The following is a 7,433-nucleotide window of genomic DNA, read 5'->3' on the forward strand; positions in this document are numbered from 1 at the left end:
TTTTGTATATGTAATTTTTGTAATTTTGTGAATGATAGTTAAAAGTTTAAGTTTTGAATCTAAATCTCATCAGATATCTGAAAATTAAACATTGTATAAAAAACAAGACTCATATATCTATTATAAGTTTTAAATTGAAATGGTGTTAATTTTTTTATGTAAATTAGACTCAATTCAATTCATATTGATATAACATATTTCAAATGAAATATCTTGAAATATCCATAAACATACATAACAATTCATGTATCATTTTTTGGTTACAAACTTTCAAAATGGATAGATACCGTCCTTTCAACCTAGTGATGTGACTTTTTTTTTCATGTTAAACAATATTTTAGACTAACATTGAGTTGAAATAAGTCAAACGGTATAACAACTCAAACATTAACCTATAAGACGCAATTTAACACGTTAAAAAAGTTTAATACAATTAGGTTAAAATAATTATATTTATTCATTTTTAAAGTTTAAAGACTAAATTGTATAAACGTGTGTGTGTGATATAGTATAGAGAAATATTATGGTGATGATATTTTGATTTTGATGTTGAAATGAAACCACCTTATCTATCTATATTGGAGGTTTCTGTGTATAATAAGTGAATAACACTATACATCTTTTGCTTTTAGATTTTGCAATGAATCAACCATGCACGTAACGCTCACACAAACCACCATTTTTAATGCCAAAGATAACCATTTCTGTTCTGCCGCTTCAAATTCACAATCACACAATACAATGCGTACAAGTATTTTTTATTTGTCATTAACAAGATACTGTGACTTTTATTTTTGTTTTATTATTTTTAAGTCATTGGTCAATACGATTTTTTCCTTTTATTTTTTTTAACATGTTAGAACGAGTTTATCAAAAAAATGAAAGAAAAAAAGACAAGTTAATCAATAATTTTAAAAAATTAAAAAAGAAAAAAGAAAAACAAGTTAAACATGAGTCAAAAATAGAAGGAGAAAATTGACATCGTATTATTCTATTGACGATAAAATAAAATACTGAATATTTTAAAAAAATATTAATGCACCCGTGGGGCTATAAGAACCATGCATATACGAACACCACAAATTAATTACTTAAATAGGAAATTAATGATGAGACACCAAAGTGACTTTTTGTACATTTTAGGTAAAACAACCTTATTAAATAGCCTCATTAAGTCTCTAACATTTATGTCATGCAAAGCTTTTGAGATGGAATTTATAGAGAAAGTAACTTTTAGTATTGTTATATGAAGTGAGTTAATTAATGGAAGAGTTGTTTTATTTTATTTTTTCTCATTTATTATTTCTCTTGGTTTATTACAACTATTATATTAAAAGAAAATCTCAATAAGTGTTGAAAATCTCACCAAAGAAACAATTCATTTAATATACAAGTAGGAGAAATCTTACACTATAATAAAATATCTTATTAACAACCATTTTTAGTCGTTTAAAATTGTTAGTCAATATAATGATCAATTTAAATATCAATTTATAAAATAAAAATTATTGGCTACTAAAAAAATAATCTCTATTATGAGTAAAAATTATAATTGGTCGCTAAATTGATCACTAATAATCAGAGACTAATTTAGAAACCAATTCATTTGGTAGCCATTCTTTGGTAGCTAATGTTTAGTAACAAATTTCCTTTAGTAGCTAAAATTTTGGTAACTAAATTTTAGAAATCAATTATAATTTTTTATTTATAATAATGAGTATTTTAGTAATCAATAATTTTTTATTTTTTAAATTGGTATTTAAATTGGTTATTGTAGTGAGTAACAACTTTTGACCACTAAAATTGGTTGTTAATAAGGTATTTCTTGTAGTGTTGTTTGTATTTGATCTTGAAAAACTAAGATTGTTAAAAGAAAAAGTATTTGAAAATGCAATCAAATGGTTTGATAATAATAATATTGACTTATATGTTTGATAATACATGTTTCGGTACGCTCTACAGTTTTATATCGTTTAGAAGTCGAGACTAAAAATAGTTTAAATATCCTTTTCTCTTTTCAATCTCCAAGATGTTTTTTATGGATAACATGGTGACAGAGCTCCGAGTCCCAAAATAGACAAAATAACGACAATCAACGAACTTGAGATCAAAATATTAGTGTCAACTGAAATTGTGATAGAATTTCATACTTGGAAACAGATAGTACCTAGTATACACAATAATTGACCATAATAACAATCGACGAACTTGAAATCGAAGCAATACTATTTATCCAAAAGAAATTCATATCTTGTTACTTAAGAAATGTGAAGTGCTCACATTCCAGAAGAAGAAGAAAAATAAAAAACACTTTATTAGCCCTAATTAAGAAGATAGCATGTTCATCACAGTGTATTTGTGCACAAGTAAAAAACAGCAGAATTAAGATGATGTGAGTGAGATGGTGACAGCAGTGTTTGGAAATTAATAATATTATTCATACAAAATTGTTAGCAGAAAGGTTTTAAGCATTTCAACCACACTTTCGGCTCAATGAATTTTCATTCATTAGTGTCTCTTCATGCTACACAACAAATTTGGTTTATTAATTAATTAACCATTATTATCATTATCGAGTTAGTTGGGAATTAACTGTACAATATTAATTTACTAATCAACTACTTTTCAGCATGTTCTTCAATAATTGTTCAATCCCCAGTGCTACTAATATACATTTCTTACCCTATTTTCAATTCATATCTTCAAGTTGACCTATGTAAATTGATTTTCTAGTCCTAATTATGTGTGAGCACATTATATATGTGCATGTGATTCTTGCTACGTATTTAATCTATTATTATTATATTATTATTATTATTATTATTCCGAGATAGGGTTAATTAATTTAATATTTGGTGATTTTGTATGAAAAGATACTTTGATATATGTAGCAAGATTCTAAATCGAAGTTAAGTTAGATGTGTAGTTATTTAATTTTTCTAATATAAATGTTTCAATCCCAAGTTTATTATCATAGTTAATATTATTATATATGAAGTATTATATGTTTTAATGATGGGTAATTTTTCTAAATGAAATGATAACTTAGAGAAAAGAATATTTATAAACAATGATTTCAACATGTGACATTCTGTATCGTATCGAAATATTAATATTATATTACAATGAAATATTGATCTACAATATATAATATTAAAGGTTTTTTTTTTTTAAATATTTAGTTGGATTGACTTCTTAGTTTTGTATAAATATATTCAGAAGCTATTAAATTCTGAGCTACATATTTTGAAACATGTGTTGAACAAATTAGGCAGTGGTCCTTGGTTATATACTAAAAGAATATCACAAAAATGGGTTTATTCGGATTTGTGAAAATATAAAATATGAAATATAAAAAAAGTAAATAGATAAATAAAAGAAAGCATGATGATATATAGTTAAAAGTTTGATTTGTGAGTCAAAATGAAAATCGAAAGCTAGGATTGAAGAGAAGTGAAATTGGAATCCAGTGGCCGCAATGACTTTAGAATGGACCCATTTTTATGATAAAAGCATTTCAAAGGTGTTTGAAGAAATGAAAGGTTCTCTTTTCATGTCAAACCAAACACTCATTTTGCCCTCTCTTTCTCTCTTCATATATATGTATGTGATTGTGACCTAAGTGTGCCTTCTTCATATCCCACTATCAAACATTAACATGCTTTCGCAATTTTAGGTTAAAAAAGACCAAAACATTATGGTATGTCGACAATATATATATATATATATATATATATATATATATATATATATATATATATATATATATATATTGTGAAAATAATTCTTCATAGTATATTCAATAATTTTAGGGTTAAATATGTTTTTTTTCAACTTGAAGTGAAAATTAGAATTAGTTCATCCTCAAAACTTTAACTAGTCCTTCAATTTTAAAACTATATGGATTTAATTTTTTAAACAAATTTTGTTAAATTTATTTAATGTTTCAAATGTGTTTTATGATAGTCTCTTAGCTAACATTAAAGCGAAAAATATGTCAAAAGGGTGTAAACAACTTAAATATTATCGTGAAACATATTTAAAACGTATAAAAAACTTCAAAATTTGGTTTAAAAGATTAAATTCATACATTTTTAAAGTTGAAAGACTAAATTAGACCAAAATTTTAAAGAGAGACTGATTTTAATTTTTACTGAAAATTAAGGGATAAAAATATATTTAATGCATAATTTTATATCACTTAAAGAGTAAAAGTTAAAAACAATTTAAATATGCATTCATTATTTAATTTTTTAATATATTTTTTTATGGACAAAACTACAATATTTGAAATACGATGCTAATAATATTATCTCAACTCATCGAAATATGTATATAAATGCATGGCATGGACATTTGAGAAACCTATTATGAATTAGGGTCTCACATTTGATCAGAATTGAAGGAGTTATGTTCCACTTTGGGTAGACATTCTTTTTGAGAAAATGGTCCACAAATTAGGATGAAAATGAATATAAGGAAAAAAAAAAGTTGATGAAGAAAATGAATTATAAACATGGGGAATGAGATGCATGATTCATTGATTCTTTCTTATCCCATTCTTCATTTCCATTTTGTTTCTCTTTGTCCCCACTCAGGAACTGCATTTCGCACGTGTGTCATCATCATTGGATATACGTGGTAGACCAAATTATGCAATCAGTCCCACGTGCGTGAACCCTACACACGCGGGACAATATTAACTCCTTTCAAGATATGTTAAAAATTCAATTGCTAATTAGGGTTTAATTAGGGTTGTGATGTCCTTTGTTGTTATATATAGGTTTGGATAACGACAATCGATACTATGTGATGGTAATACAAAGGTAATTGGCTTTAAGTGACAGCCATAAATATTCGATAAGAAAATATTTTTCACGAAATATTGTAAGTTTATTTGTGCTGGGTTTATTTATTTTAAGAAAAATGATTAGGAAAAAATTATATAAATATAATAAGTCTAATCAATATAAGAATTGATATTTATAACAATATATAAAGAATATTATTTCTTTTTGTCCACATTTTTAAATTTTAATTTTACTCTAATTATTTTTTAAATTTTTAAAAATTGATCGTTATTTTTATAAGTTTTTTATAAAATTGTCAGCTTCTTCTCTTATTCTCTATTTATTAACAGTTACTCTCTCATCTTTTTTAATATATTTCATTTTATTTTTAATAAATATAATTTTATTTTATATATTAACTTAATATCATGTATATGTAAAAAATGCGTACAGACAGGTGTGATACCGTTGTGTTTACACTAGTTACTTTTAAACTAAATTAATTAGATATTGAATTTATATAATATTAACTTTGTTGTTTCAACTTATTCTTTGTACTTGAATTATTTTTAATCATCTATCTTTTATCAAGACGTGGTTTTGAGAAGATGTGTATGTGTGATTGAATTCGTAGTTAAAAAAAAAATAGTATATCCATTGAAATAGTTGGTACCCAAAGGTTGACATAGAACCATAATCTAAGAAAATAACTAAATAAAGCTTTTAGAACATAAATTTAGAAGAAGAAAAAAAAAATCATTCAATTAAAATAACCCTTCAGACATTCTCATCATTGTGGTGTCAAATCTTGAAAGTGGGGTTACTACGAAGAAATGTTAATAATTATTATGGGGGTAGTTAAAGCTATTAAATTCTTTTGAGAAGGAGAATTTGATTGGTACTTTTACACTCAACATAGCTGCTTAATAACGCGCACTAATCTCTTTCAACATTAATTACAGAAATAAAATCTAATTAAATGCCATGTTTTAAGACATCTACCAAACATTTGAAGTAATAAAATTGAGTTATCTTCTTGAAAAGTCAACATGAATTTGTTATGTGGAAGAGGATGAGTATGACAATAAGTGCTCCCAATTTCAAGATATCAACGATGATAATGATATGATGCTGAAATAATCAAATGAGAAAATGAATTAAGAAACGAAGAGGATAAAACATAAACATGAACTTGAATACTTTGCATAAGATAATTGATATTGATATATATATATATATATATATATATATATATATATATATATATATATATATATATATAGGAAAGGAGAACAAAGATAATGTTCATTAGTTTAATAAAAAAAAGCATAAAATTAGAAGAAAACCTCGTTAAATAAAAAACATTATGCACTAATATAAGTGATTTTTAATCCATTTAAATTAATTATAGAAAACATAGGTTAAAAAAAAAATAAGGGTATGAAGAAATATGTTGACTAAAATTCTCTTCATTTCATTACATTTTAAAAGTTTCAATCACAAAAGAATCTAATAATCCTATCAATGTCTCGATTTTTTTTTTTTAATTCTATAATCTATATGATTTCTTTTAGCCTTTTAGTTTTAGCTAAAATTGGTTAGATTTTGTATGCTTTTGCCGAACCTACATGTGTTTTGATAGAAAGATGAAAAAGCTTTGTCTAGCCAGGTAATAAGAGGTGCAAAAAAGGATATATATATATATATATATATATATATATATATATATATATATATATATATATATATATATATATAAAAGAAAGAGATAAAAAATTTGTGAAAGTATATATTTTTAGAGAGTTGGTTTATTTTTATATACATTATTCAATATATATATATATATATATATATATATATATATTTATTTATTTATTTATTTTTTATTAAACCAATAACTAAATGAACTTTTCGAAGAGATATACGAGAGAGACTCAGTACCATGAAATCATGAGATAATTTTTATAAAACATCATGGCATCATTTAATTTAAGATTTTAAAGATAAATTTATAAGTCTACCTTTGTTCATATTGTTAACTTTTTTTTTTATTTTATATAAAATTCAAAATTATATTTAAATTCTAAAGAGAATTACCCGATATTAATATTAATCGTTCCATTTTCGGTCACCATTATGAAAATGATTGTTGCCTGTAAAGTAACCTAATTGTGCTTTTTCTTTTCTTTTTTTTCCTTTTCTCTTCATCAAATTAAAATGGTTACGTCCATGAGTTAAGACTTGAGAATTTTATTTTTCTTTTCCAGCACGTTTCCCACAACAGTCCACACACATTAGGACAAACCGTCTTGCTCTTAGAATCCATCTTCTTCACGTCCTTAGAGGAAGTGATAGACTAGTTAACCACAACCATCAAACCTTAATCACATTCACATATCACACCAATAATATTACACTAAATGTCTTAAACTAGTTTCACCAAACGTATACTCTCCAACACATTTGATTTAAAGTTACTTCATTCACCAATTTATGTTAAAGAATGATAAAAATAATAGTTGTGAATTCACCACTAATATTAATCCTCACTAATTGTTAGGTTTCTCCTTATGTTAAAATTAGTCAATTTCTTATATTAATCCTCACTAATGCTAATATAGATATCGTCTGTTAAGCTATAGT

The sequence above is a fragment of the Vigna unguiculata genome, chromosome 4 (assembly GCF_037176805.1).
Source record: "Vigna unguiculata cultivar grain cowpea cultivar isolate G323 ecotype 2 chromosome 4, ASM3717680v1, whole genome shotgun sequence".
NCBI classification, from domain to species: Eukaryota; Viridiplantae; Streptophyta; class Magnoliopsida; order Fabales; family Fabaceae; genus Vigna; species Vigna unguiculata.